Source organism: Gopherus evgoodei, chromosome 18, assembly GCF_007399415.2.
Source record: "Gopherus evgoodei ecotype Sinaloan lineage chromosome 18, rGopEvg1_v1.p, whole genome shotgun sequence".
NCBI lineage: Eukaryota > Metazoa > Chordata > Testudines > Testudinidae > Gopherus > Gopherus evgoodei.
The window spans coordinates 11,291,050-11,303,977 of record NC_044339.1 but is presented as its reverse complement, the minus strand read 5'-3'; positions in this window follow the sequence as shown (position 1 = coordinate 11,303,977).

Genomic DNA, 12,928 nt, shown 5'->3' with positions numbered 1-12,928 from the left:
TGAGCTCAATGCACAGGACCCGAGTCAACCCCGGCTCAAAGTGCAAAGCAGAGCTGAAAGCTCAGCTGGATTCCAAACTTTCCAGCCCACACCTCTCTGGAGGGATGAGCAATGGGCCTGGTATTTGTGCAGAGAAGCCAGGGAAGGGGAGACGATGGGTGGGGGCAGGTACAGGGTGATTCAAGATTGTGTGTGCTAGGGCATGGTCAGGGTGTTTGGGAACATCATCCCCCTGCTACCAGCTGTTCGGTTGCTATTACCCAATAAGCCTGAGTCCATGGAGCCAAGGAGGAACTGGATGGGAACCCAGGTCCCTTTGCTGATCTGTTTTACCAGCAGCTTTGACAAAGGACGATCACAGAACACTTTAGGGCACCAGTCGTACAGAATGCTGTAGCCAGACAGGAGGCGCTTAGGTACTACGGTGATGAGGGCTCTATGAGGACTGGGGTACACAGACCTATGGCTGGGGCACAGAGCCTTTAAGCGCCCAGCTGCTGGTTCTAATCCAGCCCAAATCCAGCCTTTGCCATTTTGCATCCATGCTGGAGCACTGGGCTGATAGGGTTAAAAATCCAGCTGTGGAATGACACCCAGCTGTCCCATGGAGGGTGCCATGCCAAGCGGCAAAGGGAGAGGGAGAGTCAGAGGAAAGATGGAGAGTTGGCCATGAAGAGAGATGCATGGAGGTAGGAGCAGCACAGGAGAAGCTCTCCCCACCACCAGCACACAGATGCAGGAAGCCAGGCAGAGGGAAGTGGTGTGGTAGGGAAGGTGCATAGCAGGAGAATAAAGGGAGTTTCTCCTTGTCCCAATGGGACCCTGCAGTCACCAGCAGCTTGGGGTCCTCTCTTTTCAGTCGACAGATGGTGCAGGCAGGGCCAATCCCTGCTCACTCATAGCACCAGCCAAGGCACAGATTTCCACACACTTTACAAGCACTATGCATTCAGCTGCACAAAAGCCTGCGGTGCTGGGGGGAAATCCCAGTCCATATATAACAGTCTCCACTGAACCAAACGGATGATGTCAGCTATGGTGCATGTCAGCGTGGCTCTGTCAATGTCTCGCCAGCTGAGGATCTGGCTCATAGGTCAGATCCTGGTTTCCCTTGAAGTCAATGGCAAGATTCACATTGAAGTCCCCAGGACAAGGATTTGGGCCATTAACTCCCAACACAGGGCCAGATTCTGGAGCTATTCGGGCTGTACTGGAGATCAGAAGTGGGGCCCTCCTTAGATTTTTTAAGTGAAAGATTTTCTAGAAACATCCCTACCCCAGCTCCCCTGTGTACAGGCCACAGCAGACAAGCATCAAAGAGCAGTGAGTGAGCTCCATATAGATTGCATAGGTACTGTCTCTCTCCCACACCCATCACCCAGAAGGGAAGGCGACAAGGGAAGCTGACTTGCAGGGAGAAGCACAGGTTCCTCTGTGGTCTGTGAAGAGGAGCTGTGCCAGGACATCCTATTATCCTCTCCCGGCACAGCTCCTGTTCACAGACCACAGAGGAACCTGTGCTTCTCCCAGGGGTCTGCTTCTCCAGCCAGCAAAGCTGCCAGTCACCTGCAGTCTACCTGTGCATTTTCCACCACATAAAACCAAAGCCAGGGAGTGACCCCTACCAAACTGCAACCAGAATATGCCATTTCACAGAGGGGTAGGGGCAGTCAACACCAGTCCATGCAACAGCAGTAGTAAATGAGATTAATGAGCTAGACCACACAGGAGCTAGAGAGGACTAGATGTTTTCAGGGCCCACTGATTGCTAAACAGCCCCCACTGAGCTCTCACAGATCATAGACTTTACACAGGCCACAGACAGAAAACTTTGGGAAATCAATAAGTGCCAAGCTGAATGCTGGCTGTTTGCTCAGCAATGTCACCGCTTGTGATCTCAGCTATGTTTGTGTCTAGGAACACACATGGGTCTTGAGTGTGTGCGTGTATATACAGTCGTCAGGTGACTGTTCATGTGGGGAGAGCGAGTGTGTACCTGTACGTACAGCGATCAGGCAATTGTTTGTACATGTCTGGATTAAGCAATCAGATCCCAGGGTGCAAATCTGTTTTGGTTAATTTCCATGTCCCACTGCCAGTATTTCTCCTGTCCTGCAATGTGCCCTCTCTGTGATTGGACATGAATTATTCTATCGTCATCCAACACCAAACTGTCTCCCTGCAACTGCAGGCTGCTCTTTTCCTTTGCATTACCAGAGCACCTCAGAGCCCCAGTCACGGACCAAGACCCCATTGTGGGAGTCACTGCACAAACACAGAACACAACAGCCCCTGCTCTTGCACGTTTTAGCAGCATTGGGTCCCAAGCTGCAAGGGTCAGTCCCAGAATGAAAGTATCAGCTCTAAGGTTGTTGTGAAACGTCTCCAGTGTATTGAGAGTTTGACCAAGCCCTTCCATCCCCGTCAGCCCCAGGTCCTCCTGTTTGATGCTTGGATTCTAACCTGTCACAGGGCCCACAGCTAGCCCTCAGAATGGCTATGCATCAGAACATGGAAGCTGATCTGGCAAGAGACCAGGGAAGGTGCTGAATTCTTGGTGCAAATGCAAGGCTCCCACCTCCATGGCCTTTGAAGAAGCCAGGCTGCTAGCTGGAGCTGGGGAAAAGCTTTTAGAATTAAGTGCCTGGAATGAAATCCTCACCCACTGTTTTGCCTGTTTCCTTGCAAAAAGCCCTTCTCATTTCAGCACGTCTTGCTGCATCAGCCAGTCATTTGCAGCCCTAGCTTAACAGCATCATGCTGAGTAACAACAGGCCCTACAAAATGACTCCTAACATCCATCCTCCTCCTCCTCCACCCAGCCCCAAGCAAGCCTGAAGGCTGGGTGCACCCACCCCGTCCCTGTAAGATGCAGCTATTTGCCAGTTGCCTAATTACTGACCTAGTTAAGGAAGGTTTGGGTTATTCTATCTGACAGGAACCCATTGTGAATTCTGCCCAGCTGTCTCTCCACTCCCAGCCCCGTCCACGCTTGAGGGACCAAGGTAGCCCAGAGAGAAGTCGCTTTCAAGAGGAAAGTATGTGTGAAAGCCAAGGTCCAGGGAAGGGGCTCTGCCTTCGAATCCGTGTCTCCACAGCGGCAGACATGGTCTGACGTGAGAATGCCTGAGAGACCCCATGTGGGGAGTGCAACAAACATCTGCCCCAGATCCCCCCTTAGTTCGCTTTCCTGTTCTCCCTACCTCCCACTGCAGCATGGCCTGTCAAGGAAAGGTCTCAGATTCCCTCTGAGGCAGCAGCTCGGATGCAGGCAGCTGAGCCAGGCCCATCAGTAAGTCAGTGCAAGCAGAGTGGTTCAGTTGGGGCCCAGCAAACGTGGCTTGCCAGTCAGGACATCTACCAGCCAAAGGCCCCATCAGGAGTATCCCAGGAAGGTCAAGAAGCAGGGCATGGGAGGAAGGTGGTGCTGGAGAGCAGAGACAAGGCTGTGCTGAAGGGAACTGAGTGGGGGATGCACGGGAAACACACTCAGAGGGCTGTAGGTTTGACTTGCTGAGGTCTGCATGTTCCCTAAGTTCTGCCCCCTGCTGATTTGGGGGGCACCCGCTTTCCCCAAATATAAACCTCTTCTCCCATTTCCACAGGCCCCAAGCTTCTCCTTGCTCCAAGGTGAGGTGAGCAAACAGGGTAAATCGATGTTATGCTTCAAGACGGTTTCTCTCTTCTATTAGTATTTGCCTCCCCTTCGCCTTCACCCACCAGGTCACTATTTTCCATGGCTAGCCTTCCAACTAATGCAGGATGCTACAGTGTGTCTCTGCAGCAACACTTCCTACCATGAGAGCATGTCACACCAGTTGTCTGCTCCCTACACCAGCTTCCACAGATAGAAAAGCAAGCTAAGTTCAAGGTCTCAGCTTGATTTTCTAGGCACTCTGTGGCCTGGGCCCAGGTGTGAAGACCGTGGTAAACCACTCTGCCCCAGTGGAACTCTCTGCAACAAGTGTAAAGCTCTTCTGTGGAGGAGACAGAACTTTCCTTCTGGGCTGGTTCGAGACCATGGAATGAACTACCCCCAAGAACCAAGGACTATCACTTTCACTCCAAGTGCCAGGCACATTTCTTTGACTTGCCTTCTCTAACAAACCTACACAGACACACACGTGCACACTCTAAAACAGAACACTCCACTGCTCACGCTTCTCCTGCAGAGGAGAGAACAAACATGACAGATGGCAGTCATGTTGCTGAAAGCACCGCTGGAAGGCACTCAGATGTACTGCTCGCATTGCTGTAAGAACCCATACAGAATAGAATCTCTTTTCTGCTGTCTGTCTTCCCTCTCCTGTTTCTGTTCACCTGTCTCTCAAAGAAGGAAATCACTCACACGGCCTCACGCCCTGGGTACACGCCCTACACTGTGTCTGCCATATTGGCTTGGAGTCTGCCACTGCAGTGGAAAAGCTGTTTCTCTCTGCAGAGAGAGTTTAGTTCGAGTTCAGATAAAGTAGGAGCCAGGCCTATGTTGTAATACTGTCCTCTGCCTTCGTCTCTCAGATCAGAGGAGATATGCATGTTACAGGCACAAACAGCCTGTTTCCTAGATAATTATGGCTCAAAGCAACAGACGGGAACTAAGGAAAAGTTCATGTTACTCATACTCCCAGGACAAAATCCTAGAACAGTGAAAGGAAAACGTGGTTAATGATACGGGGGAGTGACCAGGGCAGGACACAGCTCCATTACTAGTCTCCAGTTCTTTTGCTAATAGAAAAGGGGCTGCAACAGTGATTCCTCACCACACCAGCCTCATTTGGATCAGCACGTTGGTGCTGTTACAAGGTCACCACAGTCTTGTTTAACACGCAACCTGAACAAGCCAAGTCATTCTGCTCCTGGAACGGCCCCCAGGAACCAGGAGCATCTCCTTCTGCAACAGTGGTTCAGGTCTGTACACCTTCCATGGTGACCAGGTGAGCCGGAAGATGGCCTGCCTGCAGCATGCTTAAGCCTCCAGTGAAAGACCCCCCATCTCCTGTGAAGCAGCATCTCTCCCCATGGACGCTGGTGTCTCGGGGATAACAGATGAACAGCTTTGCAACAGGGCTCAAATCCCTCCCCCATCCAAGGTTTCATTTCTCTGCCCCTGCTCCAGTCCTCTTTAGATAAGGCTCTGTTCCTGTCCATATGAGCCATACTTCCTACCCATCTTCAACCCCATCCAAAGCTCTGCAGAGTGCAGCTATAACACCTTCTAGCTTACAGGTTCGAGTTGCCCTTGGGTGGAAACACATGAATTACTGATCTCTGTTGCATCTTGTCCGTTGAAAACATAGCAAAGGGACCTAGAACCTGCCGAGATTGTGGGTCAATCTAGGAATATGGCTGCAGATCTCCAGCTCCTTCCACTTCCATCCGTTCTTCCCGATCTTTTAAACTTCATCACTTCTCTCCCTCCACAGAAAAGTAAACACTCTGCAAAGTACCTTGTTCCCCTTCCAAATGAATTGCTGGCTAGCTACAGATCAGAGGAGATGCAGAATTAACTGGATACTCTCCTCTATTCAGTGAGTAGCAACTCTTGCTGAAAAGCTACCATATTCCAAAAACCTATTGACCTCCAGCCTGCACCGGACTTCCTTATAACTGTGTGCAGCCAAATGCATTGCTCCCACACCTTGGCCCAACACCCAAAGGCCTTCCTCACCACTCCTCTTCCTCCAGAACTGGCCATGATCCTTCCTGTGTTGTGCAAAAGAGAAGTTGTTAGCCCACTGATCCAGCCTAAAGTGCTTCCAAAACTATGACTCAAATACTGTAATAATGGGAGCTACAGAAAAGTCCATCGGGTGGCAACACAGACACTTCCCTATGGCTGAATACCCTTACTGAATATCTGTAGTTCAGTTCCTGTTGCAGGCAAAGTGGATTAAAGATGGTACCATAACCACTGGCAGCATGAACCAAAATCTGCAGCATTCTAGAAAGAATTTATCTACCAGGCAGCCAGCCAGCCGTGGAAAGAATAATGGAGAGAAAATGCATCTCCAACCCACACCCAATGTGCAATATATTACACTTCCTGGCAAATCCAAACATACAGTCTTAGCAGTAGAGAGATTCAACAAATAAAAAACAAGAGCCCCATAATGGGGCTCAGTAGAATGTGACTTAATCAGAAGCATTTTGAGTGAGGAGTGGACTTCTGTATTCAGGTATTCTTCACCACTTGCCCTAAACTGTTTAACCGCACACAGTAACGTTACATAGCTGCTGCATTCCTTCTGAGAGATGGCTGCATTTCAGGGATGGGAGAAGTAATCCTGCCAAATAGGGCCACATTTTCAGATGTTGCTTACGTGCTCACTAGATTCACATGCACAAAAGCAGATCTGCATGTGGGATTGGCACATGCAGTTGGTGCATCCACACACATTTTGCTAGTGCCGTTGTGGCCTCATTTGAAATCTGGCTGACAATTTGTCGAGGCTACATCTGGAAGTGCTAGGATCCTTATTGACAAAACACTACTGCAGATTGTTGACTTATCCTGGAGTCTTTATGTCCCTCGGCACAGGCAGAGAGTCTGGTGGATGTAATATAGGCACTCAAGCCATATAATTCTGAATGAGGCATGGAGTCTGTTAGAATCTATCCCAAAGTGCTCCTGGTGAAACTATCTTCTAAGGACAGGTGCTGGCAGTGTCAGACGGTCATGCCAGCCTAGCCTGCTACAGTAAAGCCAAACCTTTCTGGAAGAGAGAACAATTTGGCCTATTCGAGAGAGTGATTGGAGAAATGAACTTGGCTCCCGACTCAGAATTCAGATCTAGGCTTTTGATAGGGGCTCTGTCTCCAGCAATGCAAAACAGAATGCATAGTATCAAACTGCTCCCAAGCCCTGGTCTGAAATCCCAGGGTACTGGAAGGGCTTCATGCAAAACTGATTCACCCAACTCTTGGGGGACTGCTGCCTACAGGCAGGACACTGGAACATTTGGTAGGTCAAAATACAAAGTGTGGTACCAATATACCATGTTAGCCAATACACATATGTTAGGTATAGTATACACTGCTAGGTATTATGCATACGGTGTGTATATATGTATTGGGGAGTTACGTCAGCTGAAAGTATTATGATCTTCCCCCAATTCAGTTCACCCGCATCAAGTATTCCACAACACTCTGCAAAGATGAAGCCAGCCTTGGCATTAGAAAATAGGAAACCTGTCAAAGACAAGTCATGTTAATATTGTGCCCTGGGTACAAGCTTAGGAGGTGCCTTCATGCCTGTTAGTACCTGGAATGCTGTGTCCAAAACAAAAGGTAAGAGGGGGTACACCGTGGTACCAAAAGAACAAGTTGAAATGGATGGGTGGAATCTTAGATGACATACAGAGGGTCTTAGCTTGTGTACAATGTCATCATAAATAGAGGTAGTTTTGGGGAGTGCGCCTTCTGCATTAGGTGACCTGAACACACTGCGAGAACCCACCTCCCGGAAGGATTGGTGCTGAATTAACACTCTCTCTCTCCCCGTACCATACTGTTTTGTCTGCAACAATACATTGGCTGAGCTTCGTTATTTGCTCTCAAACATTTTTAACACAGAACTGCAAATGGAGTCAAAATCCACTGGCTATGCAAAAAGCAAAACAGAGGGCATAAGAATTCCGCTTCTTCCCTTCCTTGAGGAAGGCTATGGAGAAGAAACAATTCAAACATCCCCTGAAGAACTGGTTCTAGCTCCAGGTTGTGGGCTTCTTAGCTCATAGTGTAGGTGCATCACCATGGGATTGGAAGGAAGAGGAATATTTAACGCTATTCAGGTCCTTATATTGCATGAGTTCATTTGGAGTAGCATGGACGAGAGACCCCCAGAAGCTAGTAAACGATAAGATCTCATTGAAACATTTAAATGATGCAGTAAGATCTCCAAGGCAAGGGCCAGCAAGAAGAATCTGGGGGCAGGGGGAAAGGGAAGGGGAAGGTAGGAGGCTGTTTCATTGACTCTACATTAGCGAGGATGAGAGGGAGCCAGAGTGATAGAAGGGATGGAAAAATCACTCTTGCTGAAGTCAGATTAATCTCTCTCACTTGCCTGTTAGCCTCTGCTTAGCAGCATTGTAATGACCTGAAATTGCAACTGATAAATCGGTGCTGAGGGTTTGTCTCATCGTGGCTGCCACACGAGGATGGGCCATTATTCTTTCAATTTAGGTCTCTGATGCCTGTTAACATATATTAGGCTTTTCCATATGGTGCTTTTTAGCCTGGTGCCCAGGGCAGCTGCCCCGGTCTCTTCCCCCACCCACGCTCTCAGGCCCTGCCTAATGAGAATGGATGACAGCCCCGGCTCAGTAATGGGACACAGATGGTACAAATGGCTTTTCACTTTTCTACTTTGAAACATATTTTCCATCTTAGAAATTCTCATACAAAAATAAACTCTCCTAATCTTTGGCACTGTAATTTTGTGTTTTCTAAATTGGCAAGGGACTCGTCGGAGAGGGCAAAATCTTTGAGAGGGCTGCAGACTTTTTATTAGAACAGATCAGGCACTGAACTGAGTCAGGAGACCTGGGGGTCTAGTCCCAGTTCTGCTGCTGGGTGGCTTTGGGCAAGTCACTCCCACTCTCTGTGCTTCCATTTTCTTTCCCACTCTTCGTCAGTCTTGCCTACTGTAAACTCTTCAGGGCCGGGGCTGTCATTTACTAGGGCTTTGTACAGCCTCTAGTCCAATTATTAGTGTTATTTATAGCTCCATAGCACCTAGGAGCCCTCATCACAGCCCAGAATCCCATTGTGATAGATACTGTACAAACACAATGACTCCCCCTCCACCGTGGCCTCTAGACACTACCACAATACAAATAATAATGAATTAAACAACTGGATCACTGGAATTAAAGTCTGGTGCAGGTAGGACAAAAGGGGAGCCCTGAAAGAAGACAACCTCGCAGCTCCATGTAGTAGTGAGTGACCAAGGGGTCTAAACAGCAGGTTTGGCATAGCTAGGCTCTGCGGCATGACACGTTCAAACCCCAGCAGGGTTAACACAGACTCTTTATCCTATGAATTATTTGTATTCCAAGAGGAGCTATAACTGCACTAGGCACTGTCCAAACACATAGGAAGAGGAAGATCCATCTGCTTCCCTGTCATTTTCCATGTGCATTCAGTCGTACACTTGCCCAGGCTGCTTTACCAGTGTACTTGTATCGCGGCTCATCCTCTCCTCTCCCTTATTAAAAACTATGATGCATAGACAGCCAGTTTCTGCACAAGCGGGCAAGTTCAAATGAGAGGAGAAGAGGCATCTCATATGCTTACCATGCAGACCAGATAAATCGGAGCCTTATACACATCCAGCATCTTTGGGTAGAAGATGGTTCCTGGCACACTTCCTGAGCAACTCTAGAATTTACAGCAGCACAGGAGGGAGTTAGTCTTAAAAGGGAGATGTATTGAACCATCCTCTGGCAGAGAAACCTAAGGGCATGGCTGGGGTTTTTCTCATTGCTACCTTGTGCTCCCCTTGTCCGTCTGTCTGTATCCACGTGTCTTATCATTAGAGTGTAAACTAGGGGTGGGCAAATTACAGCCCACAGGCCGTGTCCAGCCCGTCACAACTTTTAATCCAGCCCTCGAGCTCCCACCAGGGAGCAGGAGCGGGGGCTTGCCCTGCTCCGGCGCTCCAGCTGGGGAGCGGGGTCGGGGGCTTTCTGCGCGGCTCCTGGAAGCAGCAGCATGTCCCGCCTCCGGCTCCTATGCATAAGGGCAGCCAGAGGGCTCTACACACTGCCCCTGCTCCAAGTGCCACCCCCGCAGCACCATTGGCCAATGGGAGCTGCAGGGGCGCCGCCCGCGGACAGAGCAGTGCACAGAGCCAACTGGCTGCACAGGAGCTGGAGGGGGCATGCTGCTGTTCCAGGGGTGGCACCTGCAGACGGGGCAGCGCGCAGAGCTGCCTGGTCGCCCAGGAGCTGGAGGGGGGACATGCTGCTGCTTCTGGGAGCTGCTTGAGGCAAGCACCGGCCAGAGCCTGCACCCCAACCCCCCGCCCCAGCCCTGATCCCCTTCCAGCCCTCCAAATCCCTCAGTCCCAGCCCGAAGCACCCTCCTACACCCCAAACCCCTCATCCCCAGCCCCACCCCAGAGCCTGTATCTCCAGCTGGAGCCCTCAACGCCCGCCCTGTGCCCCAGCCTCCTGCCCCAACCCTGATCCCCCTCCCACCCTCCGAACCCCACAGTGTCAGCCTGGACCACCCTCCTGTACCCCAAATCCCTCATCCACAGCCTCACCCCAGAGCCTGCACCCCTAGCTGGAGCCTTCAACCCCACCCTGTGCCCCAGCCCCGATCCCCCTCCCACCCTACGAACCTCACAGTCTCAGCCTGGAGCATCCTCCTGCACCCCAAATCCCTCATCTCCAGTCCCACCCCAGAGCCCGCTCCCCTAGCCGGAGCCCTCACCCTCCCACACACCCCAATCCACAATTTTGTGAGCATTCATGGGCTGCCGTACAATTTCTATACCCAGATATGGCCCTCAGCCAAAACATTTGCACAACCCTGATGTAAACTCTTCGGGGAAGGGACTTTCTGTTCTGAGTTTGTTCAGTGCCTGGCACTATAGGGTTCTGGTCCATGCCTGCAGCTCTTGGGTGTTACCACAATCTTACTGCTACATTTGAAAGAAGGATGTACCAGACATGTCTTGGAAGATGCTCCCGTCTCTTCAAAGTGCTGGCGGCTCTTTGTATTTATGGAATCCAGCTTTGCATTAAACCTTAAAATACGGAAACCATCATTTCGCTGTTCACCAACGGGGCCCACCAGAGGCCTAAAAAAGAGTATGGAGTTAAGAGTCTCATTAGGAGCCAGAATCAGGGTTGCCTTGCTTCTGTCTGTGACATCTCATTTACTAGGAAGTCTCCCCTCCTGAAGGTGCACAGTGGTAATTGTATATGCCTCTGACTGATGGAGGCAAGAGACTCAGGAAAACAATTCCTCTCGAATCCTTCAGCTTTCATCACTGTTCTCCTTAAAAACGCCAGCTCTGATTTACAGCCCGTGAGGGCCTGCAGTCAGATCTCACCAGCTGCCAAAGCAGGACTGGCAGAAGCATGAAACTTATTAACCCACCCTTCAATCTTTCCAGATCCTGGAGGCTGAAAGAGATCCTGGAGCTGGGCTGCTCCATACATGAGCAGACAATTGCGATGTAGGCACTTGCTGGTTGTGCGGGTGTTTAAATCTGAGCTGCCCTGTCTCTGTCTGAAGACTGCAAACGGGCAGTAACTTACAGGCAGTCTTGCCTTGTGCTCAGAGCAGGGGACAAGGCACCAAGACTTCTCAGGCCCTATTCCTGAACATAACCACTCCATGGCTGTGTGATCTTGGATAAGCCACTTCACCTCTCTCATGCAGTTTGGCCAGCTGTAAAATGGGGATAATCAAATTTGCTTGCCACACAGGGGCACCGCAAGTCTGAATTAATCAAAGTCTATAGCACTCCCCCAAGATCACTGCATGAAAGCCGCTATTCATGCTGCAGAAGTGAAAACAGATTGTTATAATTCCTATCCTATAAAACAAGAGAGACACACATCTGATAATCCCCAGGCCCTCTCCAAGCAGTCACACGCCACAACACACACACGCAGAGTAACCTCACAGTGTACTATACCCTGTGGATGTCTACACTGCAATCGGAGATGTGACTGCAGCCCATGTAGACATGCCCTAGTCGGTGTGTAACAATCAAAGATCAAACCTAGTTCAAGTAACAATTGCAATGAAGTTGCGATAGCAGGAGGCGTGGGCTGCTTGAGTATGTACCCAGGGTCCCAAGCAGACAGAGCTGGCTTGATCTACAGCAAAACTAGCTTGTGTATGCCTACAGGTGCTGCAATCACACCTCAATTGCAGTGTGAACATATCCCCAGTGACAGTGATAAATGACCTGTGTAAGGGGATGTGTGTGTATGCCTGGGAATGAAGAGCTCTGGGATGCTGCTCCACTCTCACCTTCCCTTGCTGTACCTACGCATTGCCGTGCACATCTATGGGTCACGTCCCATTCAGATTCCTTGACAATAGAGTGACACTCCCCTCTCCTCTCCAGAAAGGAGATGGCACTGCTGGCCTTTCTCCTACAGCCCCGCACACCCTCACTCTACAGCAAACTACGCCGCTCACCAGCACTGAACAGATTTGTTATCCTTTCCGGAAGAGCAATCAGGAGGCACTTTCCAGCCTGCTGGCTCCCAGCAGTGGGCGAATTCTTCATTTCACAGACCGAGCCAAATATGACCTGGAAGCAGCGATTTCAAACCAAGAGATAGACACTCACTCCCTGCAGTGTTGGGCCACTAATGTGTGTGCCCATGCCCTTTCAGCAGCTGCAGCTTCCCGCATGCACACCTGCATTGAAGCTTCTGGCTGGCTAGCTTTCACCCCGGAGCTGATTTACCTCCACAAATAGATTAGCAGCAGCAGAACAGGGAAGAGGGAAAGTTTTCTTAGCACCGCACGCTCGCTCGTGGGTGTTTCTTTGCCCTGGTGGTTTTCTCAGGGACGCCCTGTGCAGAAACTTGTTCTGCAAAGGGGTGGGTGTGTGCGCAACTTACACTACAAAGGAAACAACATGCTAGCCCCTCTTCCTCCCCTTTCCATTCCATCACCCAACAGCTGCCTTTAACCTCTGCCAGATCCATCAGCAAGTGCAGACTGAGGTATTCAAAGCCACCTAGGGAATTTGGACCTTCAGCTCCCATTAAAATTTAAAATCTCAGCCACAGCTAAACCTACCACCCCTGCTATCCTCATGTAACCTATGGGCCCCACCCTGCCAAAACAGTAGAGACCAGTGCCCAGAAAAACAAGTTCTAAACCTCTCCTTCAGGCAACCAAGAAGCTCCCAGACCACATCTAGATATCATGTGCCAGGAACAGTCAGTTT